Consider the following 13,335-nt stretch of genomic DNA (forward strand, 5'->3'; position numbering starts at 1 on the left):
TTTAGTACATGGGATCATATATGCTGGGAAAAAAAAAATAGACCACACCCAACCACTGGCCTGTACTGATAAAGCTCAGTTGCACAAATCTAAAAACAGCTTAAAAACAGTAATGTTAGAATTATTGTCTGATTGTAACATTTCAGACAGAAAAATACTGTGTATTGTGGGAATAAATACTTAAGTGAACCACAGTTAATGATATCCAGTTGGCTTTTCTAGACAGAGATAACATTTTCTGAAAAGAGGAAAAACTGATTTAGGATCAACCCAGTACTAGAACAGGTTGTGGATTAAAAAAATAATTATAAAGTGTAAAAAGAAATAGCTCAGCGGCACGTAGGCATACAATGATTCCACAGAACAGGTGCAGAATCAAAGAAAGAAATGCACCTTTAGATAAATTCTTCTTAAAACACCACGTTGCTACCCACATCTTTTTAGACTGTTTGGCCTAGATATTGCAATCTACCAAACATTATTTAATTAGCAAGACACTTTTCTGTACTTTGAAATCCTAATACTAGCACACAATAAGTACGTACAATCAGGTGCACTATCAGGTGCAAGCATAACACTGCAGAATTGTTATACTTGACTTTTCAAGCAAACACCAAATACAATTCCCAAATCTTCTGAAACTCTTGTAAGTAATTCAACATAAGAAATGGCCCCAAAGTTGTGGGCCAGAGCATCCAATGTCAAAAGCTGCATTTTTAATCAAGACCAATACTTTTTCAGGACTGCCTACATTCCAGTTTGATAAGTCGGAAGAACAGTATATCCCTCACAGAAACTGACTCCACAGCTGCTTTTTCATATTTATGGAAAGACAGTGTTTTGTCACAAAGCAGAAAAAAATATTTTTATCATGGGAAAACACTGATCAGTGATAAAATATAGTTTAGTACAAGCTATATTAAACCATCTCACATCTGATTTTCTTCTAGAAATTTTTAAATAGAAGATACAAGATTCAGATATGTTAAGGCCACAGAACAGAACTGAATAATTGCAACTCTGATGGATTGGAAATCTTTGCCTGGTACAACTTATTCCCTGAACTGTCAGATTCTCTTGACTGTTACTACTATATGTGATTTTAACAATGTACTATTAGAATGATACTAAATGTTTATTATTTATATTCAGAATAAAAAACTTGATATGAAAACCAGTATGCTATAAAAACAAATTTAGATTTACTTTTGCAGATGCAAAAGTTGTTTTATACTCTGCATCTATTGATTCAGATTATTTTAGCCTGCAAAATGTGACTTTTACTTGCTCCCCATTCAGTGCAAATCCTTGCAGATATAAGAGTAATTCTTAGCCACTCTCCTCAGATCCTTTCCTGTACTTGACATCATACAGAAGCAGCACAAAGATCATAAAACACATTTTTCACAAAGCCTTTACACCATCTTTGCAATCCTTCTCTATCACCACAATAGGACAAAAAGACACATTACAATAATAACATGGAAGTAAAGAATGTTAGTATATACAATTAAAATCTTTGCCACATATTTCTCTTAAGTGTATTTAAAGGCCATGTAGCATTTAAATACAAAGGACATTTGCTGAGTTTTAGTTACGGGTTTACGGGTATTATATTAAGTATAAATTACTCTACAGAAGTCATTCAATCTTTTTCAGGATATATAATTGAAAATGAAGTACTAAACAGTTTTCAAAATTACTGTGTACTTTTTCTTGAAATAATCATTACATTGCAGCTATTTCTACAGTATTAAGTTTCATCAACTCATCAAGTATCCTCAGGTTACTCAAGATAGAAACTCATAGCAAGTGAACTCAAGTCCTTCAGAGAGAAATAGCATATACACAAACCTATGCAAAACAGGGGACCACACCATTAATCTTTCAAACACTGGAAGAGCAGAAGTGCAGAATTGTCCTATCTGCAGAGTCTATCTTGCAAAAACGTAGATGGGAACATAACACTATGCCCACAAGGTGTGGTAAGCAACATCAGTACTTCAACCATGATGGGTTTATTTAGAGTCACAGCTAGCAATAGAGAGAAAAAGGTAAAAACCTTGCCTCGTTGCTTGATTTCTAGTCTATTCTTTACAAATCTGTAGCAAAACCAAGGCCTTTATTAGGTGTGAGAAGTCGAAGCAAGTCTTGGAGACAGCAGAGCAGGCAGGAAGGTAAATCTGCACCTTGTTGCAGTCTCAGGCAGCTGCAGTTGGTTGGTGCTGTTGTGGCTTTTGCCACAGAGCCTCTCTGAGAGGTATATGAAAGGAAAGATTTGATGTCAGAAAAAATATAACCGGTTGTACATTTCCCACAGTTAACTGAGGTATTTTCAACCCCTAAAGAAAGACAGGACTGGAAAGAAAAACCCCAGAAATGCAGCACTGCAAGAGGGGCAGACACAGGTGATGCTTTTATCAAAGCACAACAGGAATCAACACTTTACAGGCACTTCTGAAAAATAAATAAATAATAAAAAATAATAATAAAAAAGTGCATCTTTTTCTAAAACTTGCCGTACATCATAGTCATTTTTCTGCTATCATGGTAGGAAGGGAACTGGAAAGGTCATTTCCAGAAGTTTAGGAAAAGCATTTGAGAAAGTAGCATACAATTTGTTTCAAAAGAGATGAGAGTCCTGTTTCTAACAGCTCTTCTACCCTTCAGCCCTAGCTGGAAGCTAAAAAGCCATCAAACTCGGGGCTGGCAGTGGGACAACCACCACCTTTCCCCTCACACCCTGCCCTAAGAGCCCCGAGCGGCCATTAGGTGAGCAATGGCGCTGGGGGCACCAGGCCAGGCCAGGCCGCACTCAGCGGTGGCTTGGCCAGCTCGGCTCGACCCGTCACTGGCTGACAGGATCATCTCCATCAGGGGCTCTGGTTGACAGAGGAGAGCTGGCGATACGGATTTTCCTCAAAGCAATGGGTGCTGCTTAAAATACCTCAGGTACCACCTGCGCTTCGGTTCACCCCGAGCACCTGGCTTTCCCTGGTCTTGGGGTTTCTGGGCTCACTGCCAAAACTTCCCTTTTCCCTCACCCAAAACAAGGGTGAAGGAAGGAGTGGTGGCAGGTAGAAACTTAGTGTCTGCTGGCTGTTTTTTTCCCCCTTCTCTATGCTCAGTAAGTCTTTTTGGAAGTTTACTGGCTGCGATAGCAAGCTCCTCAGAATCTCCAAGCTGAAGTGCAGCTTGCGTAGTTCTAATGCAGCTGCCTTGGAAGCTGTGTTACTCAACTTGTGAATCCCCATAAATATATATACATCTATGTTAGCAGGTAAAGAAATAATTCTTGTTAGGAGAAAGTCATTTAAAAAGGGGAAAAATATAAAATAACCAAATTCAAACTTTTATTGTCATCCATAGCTTAAGCAGTGCTTGCTGTTGCTGAAAAGTCAATGGTAAAATGTTGGCTGAGTTGTGCTGGGCTAAATTTCTTTTGTTGCCCTTGTAATACCCACGGGGTTTCAAATGCTAAATTGTTCTCCACATTAAGAATAAATATTTTGTGTTTGAACTTAGATGAAATATTATTTTCATGTTTCTACTTTGTCCCTTCCTTATTTGGGGCTCTAAAATAAAAATTGCCCCCATTTGTGTTAGGAGGCTTTCCCTAGCTTTTCTTAGCTAAAGTAGCTAAAATACATCCATCAAAAGTGTTCCAAGCATCAAAGTAGGCTAGAAAGAGCTGTCTGTTTGAACCGTCATGCAATTTTACAACTGACTTGAAAAGGTTTTTAGAAGTCGTATTTTTACTTTTGTTTGATGTTGCCAGGAGGCAAATATGCATGCGAATGAGAAGAGAAATGGAATGGGAAGAGCCCTGTCCAGAACTAATGTGGTGGTAAACACCGTGCTCGTTTTCATGAAGGAAGCACTGTTCTGAAAGAGAATTTCCATTCCAAATATGGCAATTTAAAACTTCCATTACAGCTTTTAGAGAAATAGATTTGGGATTGTGAAGGAATTGGGGGCAGCTTGAGGAACACTGGAGTTTCGTATGAGTTTTTTCACTGACTTAATGAGTATGGAAGCAAGCTAACTAAGCATTTTAAGTGATATTTCACTGTCCTTTTTTCCTACCTGTTTCATGTATGCATTAGTTTTTTCTGCAGTACAATTAGGATATGGTGTAAGTGGGTTAGAGAAAATGCAGTAAGATTTTCAGTATGATAATCAAATCATGAATTATTTGTTTCTTTATGACATTTGTAGTTTTGATTGTGAAATTCATAAGCTAAGTAATGTGCTTATTATCGGTGTAGTAGTTGGCTCTGGCTTAATGTCTGTTAAATAAAATATACAAGACAGTAACGTTCAGAACTTGTAGCACTCTTAAAACATTATTTTCTATGAATTCAAAACTACTGTATCCTGAGCCATTGCCAATGGATTTGCTTGCAAAACACTCTGAATTAATTTGTGTCTAACACTTTTTATTATCTTTAGCAGTATAGAATCAATGTATCTGAGCCAGATAGATCTCTGGTCCCTCAGGATGTGTTCTGGTAGCCTTCTAGCTAAGGGAACAGACCAGGGTCTTCTTCTGATCACACTAATTCATACTCATTAGTTGCAGTAAGTTTGAAATTCTGTATGCTAATATGATAAAAGCAGTTAAAACTCCATTGCCTTCTCCTGACAATGTATTTTAATTTTATTTCAGCACTAATCCCAGACTGCTCATCTTTTATTTGTATTTAGAATTGGGAATTTTGATACTTCTGTAGCTACAAGCCTTTAAAACTGACTTTCTCAAATATAGGCATTTTCTGGTGTTTGTTTCTTTATTTTTTTTAATTACTTTTTGTATAAAAATTGGTAAAATACATTAATAAAATGTAGGGAAAGGAGAAGAAATTGTTTTCTTTTCTTCTCTCAAGAGAAACAGAGTGGCTGCTTGGGGCCTGCTGCTGGTAATGTAAGCAAGAACCAAGGAGGGCATCTGGCATTATTTTCCACCTCTTTTTTTTTACTTTTAAATACAGATGAACTGCTCAAGATCTAACAAGACAGTTTCAAAGCCGTAAGTTGGGAAGTGTGTAAAGGAGTGTAGATATGTCCCAGTCTGCTCCTTGATGGATTTGTAGAATGTTCCAGGTGGCCATGAAATAATTCATTTTGCTCATTTGAGGGGTGTTATTGTAGTTCATGATAGATTGATGTACTCCCCTGAAAAGCAGCATTTTCTTGGGGACCTTTCTCCACTTTTTTAAATCATGAGAGAAGTATAGAGAGGTATACTACATTGAAGGTAAACTCTATGCTCTTTGTGCTCCCCATCCAATTCCTCTCATTTCTTTTACTGGGCTTTTGTATGAGAATGCATTTTTAGATGACTTATTCTCTTAAATGTATCTGACAGAAAAAAACAACAACAACAAAAAAAGAGTATTCTTTGAACCAGGGACTTTATCCTGATGTCAGTACACATTGTTGATTTTTCATGCATACATGTACCAGCAGTGTCATGTTAAACCACTTAAAGCAGTCCTGTTTTTAAGTTTTGCCTGACATAGTTTGTAATTGACCTGGTAATGTGGGCAAGGGTCTTTGCTGTTAAACTTGATCTCATTTTCAAGCATCAAAACAAATAATTTTTAAGCAGACTCCCTTTGTGCAATATTCCTTTTTGATTTAACAGAATTAAAAGCCAAGATCATCAGATAGTCGTGTTTCCAATTCAAGAAAACAGAGCTGTTCTTCACAGGATGAGTGAAGGTAGATGGGCACATGATGATTTCATTGTTGAAATGTCATCATTGTGCAGGCGAGCAGGTAAACTGTTCATCAGTGTCTGGGAAATAGCAGCATGGTAGCTGAGATTTTTACTGTAGTGCAGAAAACAAAGATAATTTTCTATGCTCTACTTGGTCAGTGATTTTTCTTTCAAATCCCATAAATCACACTTCAAAATCTTGATCTGGTCAAGAGCATACCAGATATCTGAGGAAGGAGCTCAAGGAACAGTTTAAAGATGAAAGAAAGATTGCGAAATATTCTTGAGGGTCCTACCACTCCATTTTAGAGCTACAAACAACAAAATCCAGGCAGTCCTGCAAATTCCTTAGTTCTTCTTGCCTTCCTCCTCCTTAGTTCTTTTCATGTGTTCAGTTCTCTGGGTATTTAGGTTATTATCCAGCACAGCTCTGCAGCTTGTTTAGATAAGTGAGCACGTTCACTTGAGCTACTTGCAAGCCATTCATAGCTTTCAAAAATAATAATAATGTTGGCCAGTTCTATTTTGTTTACTAGAGTGCATTTTAGGTAAAACCTGAATATATCATCTAGTGGCTTTATCTCAATAAGACACAAAATCAGAACTTTAGAACAGAATTATCAATGGCATAGGGCATCAAACTGGAATTCATCTGTGAAGGTATCTTGCACTTTTAAACCTCAGGAAGTGTTCAGAGTTTGACCATAATGAAGATTGTACTCTTCTTCTTGAAAAATGAACAGGTGAGAATCTGAGTTTTGCTGCTTTGTTTTGAAGAAGATCAAAAGAGCTCATTCCCTTCCATTTGAAGAAACGACAACGCTGAACTTCTTGATTATCTGGAAGAATTCTGTGCTTCAATTTAAGGATCTATCTTGTCACACTCCAGGTGGAAGGAGTGTTTTTGAAACTTAAACTAGAAGATTTTGAACACCGTGGCATTAACGTGATAGTAAAATCCTTGTTCCTGTTTTTGCTTCAGAAGTTGCAAGATTTTTTCCCAGTGATTATGCTCACTGTATAGATCTAGAGCAGCATATTTCAGAAGAAGAAAGTCATATTTCTTAACTAAAGCTGACTAAATATTTTCTTGACGCTTCCCAAGAATGCTGATTGTTGACATGCAGGAACTGAAGAAACGGAGAGGATGTGATTCCCACACTAGAACAGACCATTCATCACTGGATGGTTGAAACCCATCCAGTGCATATTGCTGCAGATGGCAGATTGTTGGCCAGCACATCTGCGTGCGGCTAAAACTCCTCTTTCCTAACGGTTCTGTTCTTCTGGATGGGTTTTTGTGCTTAACTCAGGGAATCAAAACAATTCTTAGAGGAGAAATCAATCCATGTCCGAGTTTGCATAAAATTAATCATGAGTCTTAAATATTTGATGTTCTTTTGGATGTAAAAAATATGAAGAACTGATTCAAAAATATGAAGAATATTTCAAGTATGTGTACTGAAAAATGTATTTTATGTGATGCTGCTTTTCCTCCACAATATTTCTTTCTTTTTCTTATTCTACCTTCCTAGGCTTATAGAGAAGTAGTTGAAGCAATCTGTTACACATCCAGTGACTGCCAGTTTGTTGGTGCCCTTGCTTAGCATTGGTGCCCTTGCTTGCTTTTATTTTAGATATTAAAAATAATTCAAAAATACCTTTGGGAATAATTAAATCTTCCTTGTTGAAATTCTGTTGTACTTGTGGTTACGATTGTTTTTCAGTATAAAATAAATACAGTTCAACACTCTTTTGAAGGATTGGCAAAAATGTGATTTTTCTATGGAAAATTAAAACGTTGTCTGCATGAAGTGTGGGGTTTGAGTCAAACATTTCCCATTTTCAAACAGGGACTACTTTCAAGTGACGGTGCTGTATAAGTTTATACAAATCAGCCATGGTATTGCGATGTGAATACTAATGCACAGTTGAATAAGTGGTTTTGACAAAGTTTCCTGAACAGTCTGAGCTCCATAAAAATGGAAGCCAGAATATCAGTTCCAGAGCTTCCTCTAGGAAATAGCTCTGGTAAGTGTGCAGATGGCCAAGATAATGCTACAGATGTTGTAATCTTAGTTGCTTCTTTTTTTTTTTCTTCTTTTTTTTCCTTGAGACATGAATATATTTACTTGGTAGGATGTGCTTTTCTGAAGCATGCCCTAGTATAAAAAATATGAGTTGGAGAGAAATGCTCAATATTAGCTCAATCAATCACTGTTGAGTATGTGCTCGGTTATTGGGGTAAAATGATTTATGTTTAATTTTTACTACCTGTGACATTTTATTAGATTGGGCTTCATGTTTTTTTCCATTGATACCTATTTAACTTTACTGACTAATGTTTTGTGAGAAGTCTTTAAGATTACCTCTTTCTAGAACTAGTTGCCTTTCAACAAATGTGACCTCTCTGATGATCTAAGACTCGTTTTTAAGCATACAGAGCCAATAGATGTGTGCAAACTAATCGTATCCTTTAGCAGACCCAAATCTACCAGCTCCCCCCACCTGTATTTCACAAAGCTTTCTATTCCCTGGGGCTTTCTGTTCATTATACTCTATTAAAAACACTCCGGGATCTTGCCCACTGATTAAAGAGTCCAACTCTTCCAAACCTTTGCCTGATGCTCTCTAGCAGGCAATTGCTCTTCTGCCCATTTCTCTGGAGAACCTCACACCATCACCACCCTCCCTAAAACTGCCGACAGCACTGCTTTTTGTAGTGCTCACTCATATGTCCTGCCTTAACAGCTGCCAAGCCTGCTTGTATGGAGTCTAAAGAGCTGCAGCACTTCTTGGAGCAAAGGTTGGCTCTGGCGTGCCAGTTGTTGTCCTGACGGAATTCATGGACTTTTGCAGTGGAATAAAAAAGCTTTCTGATTTCTGTTGTGAATTTTGTTTTTGCAAAAATACTAAGAACGTAGGAATTATAAAAACATGCATCCTGCAAGCTGATCCAATGGACGTTCTTGCCCTTGAAATTTTACAGTCATTGCTTCTTTGGGAATCAAATGATGCTAAGATGATCCCTACCTGAGCAAGACTGCACAACTAATATTTGTCATGGATTTTAGTATTAACAGGCCTTTCAAATTCACAGTGAGAATTTCTGAATGTCTATAAAGATGACTGCAATTCGAAATTGTATCACTGAAGGATCTTCTAAGCTCTGTCTGTATTTTCTGTGCTATTTTTAATTATAATATGCAAATTCTTGAACTCAAAAAATGAGCAGTCGGTATCCTGTCACTGCAGGGATATCGATGAAATGGGAAACTAGATTTGTTAAATGTGACAGATTGAACTTGTTCTCTCTTGATACACTGGTTTATCATGAAATTCAGATGAAGCTAATATGGGTGTTACGTTCATCATATATTTTGTTTATCTTTACAGAGCTTTTAAAGTAAGAAAAGTACTTCATTTTTTCCTCCTATTGCATTCCATGCAGTAGTTGATAGCAATGGAGATGTGGATAGGATTCCAAAACAGACTGCTTATGATGGTGCATTTTTTTTTTTCAGATACTTTCTGGTGCATACTTTGCTCTAATCTGTCAGCAGACAGTACATGGTATGATTTAGATGGCTGGGTTTAAAGCAGTCACGTTGAATTTCTGGTCAGTCATTGTTTGAGAGCTTTCATTGCTATAAAACACTAATGGTTATTCCAAGCCCCTGTTTCAAAAGTTGAAAAGTTAGACCATATTTTGGAAGTGGATCTAAAATTCTATTCAAAATCCAAAATTAAATATAAAGTAGGTTTTAAAATGTTTTGTACACTATCAGACAGACCATATTTATATCTACAGCAGTGTGACCAAAGCCATACCTTCACTTTGAGGGGGAAAAAAGAAGCTGCAGAGATATGACTGAGGTTTCCGTGATCACGAAGGCAGCAGGTAAAAGAACACAGTTATTTTTTGCAAAATGCCACAGTACTAAAGCCAGAGGGCACTCAAACTAGTAGGAGGTGAATTTAAAACAGATAAAGTGCTGCTTTATGCAATGTGCGTTGGACAATGTGAGTCAGGCAGTGTAAGCAGGTTCAGAAAGGGGTTGATGTCATAACAAAATGACAGCTTAATTTTATAATAAAAAAGACTAGGCAAGTAAATGCCTCCTAATATCCATAAGCCAACATCTGTGGGTGCTGTGGGAGTGTGCCAAGAGAAACTGGCTGGACTCGTGTGTTCTCCTTAAACAGCATTTCCTTTTGCCACTCTGAAATACAGTGCTAGGTGGACCTGTGGTCTGCCTTAGCAGGACACAGTTCTTTCATATGAAATATTCAATTTTCGGTTCCAAAAATATTTTTTCTATTAGAATTTGTTGGCAACCTCAAAAGAATTGCAACTGGTATGAAGAACTAAGAGCATCTTCTTTATAAATTACTTGTAATTATTCTACTTTTTGTCTTCGTTTTGCTTTTTATAGGCATTCAGAACACTGGTATGCATTTCTTGCTAGTGTATACTAATGAAAATGTCTGATATTTACCATAAAATCAAACTATTGCATAACTGTTGCTTTGACTGCTTTTGAGTGCTTGCCAGGGATTAGACTGTGGGTATAATTTCCTTTTAATAACTTCATGTTGGGTAGTCCTGCACTCTGGTTTATGCACACTCATGCCAGAACAAATCAAATACGAAATGTCGCCTTTTGGAATTTTGAATGTAAAATAGCTTGTGGATATTTTGAGAGTATGTTCTGGGTGCTGTCATCAGCTGTAATCCTCTCTTCCTCCAGTTATTCAATTCATTAGCACTTGCTCCTCAGCAACATAACATGTTTTTCTGGAAGATGTTACTACGTACAACCCACATACAGAACCGCAAAACACTCAAAGGTGCCATCTTTTTTTGTTCAATATTATCTTAACCATCGTTCAGATGTCCTTAGTCCTCAATAAATCAGTAAGGCATTGCATGCTACCTGCTATATCACCCATAGCTGGAGCCTATTTTATCCTGATAGAAATAGCAGAATGCTACTATATTTACACAAGAATCTGTTTGTCTCAGTATACACTTTTTTATACACTTTTTTTTTCTTTTTTTTTTTTTTTTTTCACTGTTGCAGTACTGACATTTATGAGTGTTCAGGAACACCATAACAGTGTGTATTTAGATATATACTTACCAGTAAGCTGGAAATTTGATTGCTGAAATTACAAAAGAAATTGCTTTTAAATAAAAGTAGCCCAGAAAGATCTATTGTTTTGTGCAGAAAGTGGTTTTTAAGACCCCTTTGAAAATGTTTTAAAAATGTTCTTAAAAGCATTTGGTAACATCACTACGGACTTTTCTTATTTATGTGTAACTTTGCTACTCCAAGTGTGAATGTCCTTTTTTATTTCTGCTTTAATGTATTGGTTTAGGCTGCTATTTAAGAGGAAAAGCCTGGAAAGGCCTGAAGAGGCCATCTTTCTTATGTGTCTGAGAAGTGTTTGAGTGGGGGAAGATAGCACGTCCCAGTCGCTGATCTCTGTACCTTCCTCATTAAAGCTGAGGTGTAAAGTGTGGACAGATGTCCTCAAGCCTGAAGCAGAGTTGACAATTCAAATGGTTTCCAGTTTGACTTAGATTGGTTGGAATAATTGTGTGTAGGGGTGAACTGGAACCTTTTGCCTTTCTGATCAACCAAGCGTATTTGCCAAGTAACTGATACGACTTCCGCTTAAGTCACCCAATTCATTCCTGTATTTCTTAATATACCTATTTCTGCTATTTTCAGACACTTCAGTTCTTTCTCTCAATAAAGACATGTCCATTCTTGTAAAGAAAATAATCTTTCTTAAAGGAATTACTGTGTTCTTGCCTTTGGCTGAAATGCATCCCTCAGTTAAGGTTATGAGGAAGCTTGTTAGGCCGCTCTACAAGCAAAGCAAGATTGCACCTGAGATTAATAGTCCTGTTGATTTCTTTCATATACTTTTCCCTAGTACCTGCCTAAGAAAGTGATTACTTACAGCACTGATTGGCAGCAAAATTAACGCTGAATATGTAGTATATGAGGTCTGTGGAGCATTCCTCCAAAGTCCTCAGAACCATCTGCTAGTGAGAACTCCAAGATAATATGCTTCAGGACTTTATTTCAATTTCCACATCCATCTGTTGTGATCATTAGACACATCTGATCTCCCTGGTGGAGAGGCTGGCTGTGCCGAGAGTGGGCTCGGCTGGGCAATGCAGCTTTGGGTAAGTGTTCAAGGGATCTCACCCCTCTCCTTCTTCCCCTCACAAGAGAGCACAAGGGGTGTGAGGGTATCTAGCAGTAGGTAACACAAATCAAAAGGCTGCATTTTAGTGAACGTAAAGGTGCATATTTGCTTTCATCATACTAGTGCTTTGAGATTTAGCCTGAGGGAAGGGGTTGTCCCGCTCTGCTCAGTGCTGGTGCGGCCTCACCTCAAGTACTTTGTGCAGTTTTGAGCACCGCAGTATGAGAAGAACATAAAACTGTTAGAGAGCCTCCAAAGGAGGGCTATGAAGATGGTGAAGGGTCTAGAGGGCAAAACGTATGAGGAGCAGCTGAGGCCCCTTGGTTTGGTCAGCCCAGGGCAGAGCAGGCTGAGGGGAGGCCTCATGGCGGCCTGCAGCTCCCTCACGAGGGGAGCAGAGGGGCAGGCGCTGAGCTCTGCTCCCTGGGGACAGCAACAGGACCCGAGGGAACGGCATGGAGCTGGGACAGGGGAGGGTCAGGCTGGGGGTTAGGGAAAGGTTCTGCATCCAGAGGGTGCTCGGGCACTGGGACACGCTCCCCACAGTAGTGGGCATGGCATCGAGCCTGCTGGAGTTTAAGAAGCATTTGGACAGTGAATTTAGACATAGGGTCTGATTTTTGGGTGGTCCTGTGTGGAGCCAGGAGTTGGACGTGATGATTTTTCTAGGTCGTTTCCAACTCATGTTATTCTATGATTCTAAAATTTGTAGATAGAATTTGACCTAATGGATAGGAATTATTCTCAGTTTTTGCTGTCAAAAGTAAGTGGATGTTAGTCTGATCATGAATATTTTTTGTTGAATTTATTTTTGTGAGTTTGTCAGTTCTAGTGGTGATGAGACAGATACACTCTGAATAACACTGTCATAATGGCTTCTTCTGTACGGGTCTGACAGTAACGATACAGACATTTTCTCACTTCTTACCAATATTTCTTTTCTATACAGCTAATTCAGAAGCTTGAGTGACCCTTATCTTTGTCATGGCTTAGTTCATACAACACTGCGTATAGCTGACTTTGTATGTAAGTGAAGATGCAATCTGGAAATGTATATGCTCAGGAGAAAATACTGTTTGTAGAAGAGCATCACAGTCACCCTCATTCTGTATCTGTCTAGTCACGCTGTGCAGGAGGTATTTGTGCTTCCTCTTGGCCTCTTACCCAGGTACTTCTGTCCTCCCTCTCAACTTACCTTATGCACTCGACCAGGAGTCTTGTGAAGGGACTTTATTCTTGTCAGAAAAGTCATTCTGTTACATGACCTCAACCTAATGCTAAGAACAAGGTTTTTCTTTCTGGAGTGTTCAGGATGTTCTTTGCTTATGATGAAGACAGCAAGACAGCATTTTTATTACTTAAGAAAAAAAAAAAAAAAGTGAAAGTAG

The sequence above is a fragment of the Anas acuta genome, chromosome 2, assembly GCF_963932015.1.
Source record: "Anas acuta chromosome 2, bAnaAcu1.1, whole genome shotgun sequence".
Lineage (NCBI taxonomy): Eukaryota > Metazoa > Chordata > Aves > Anseriformes > Anatidae > Anas > Anas acuta.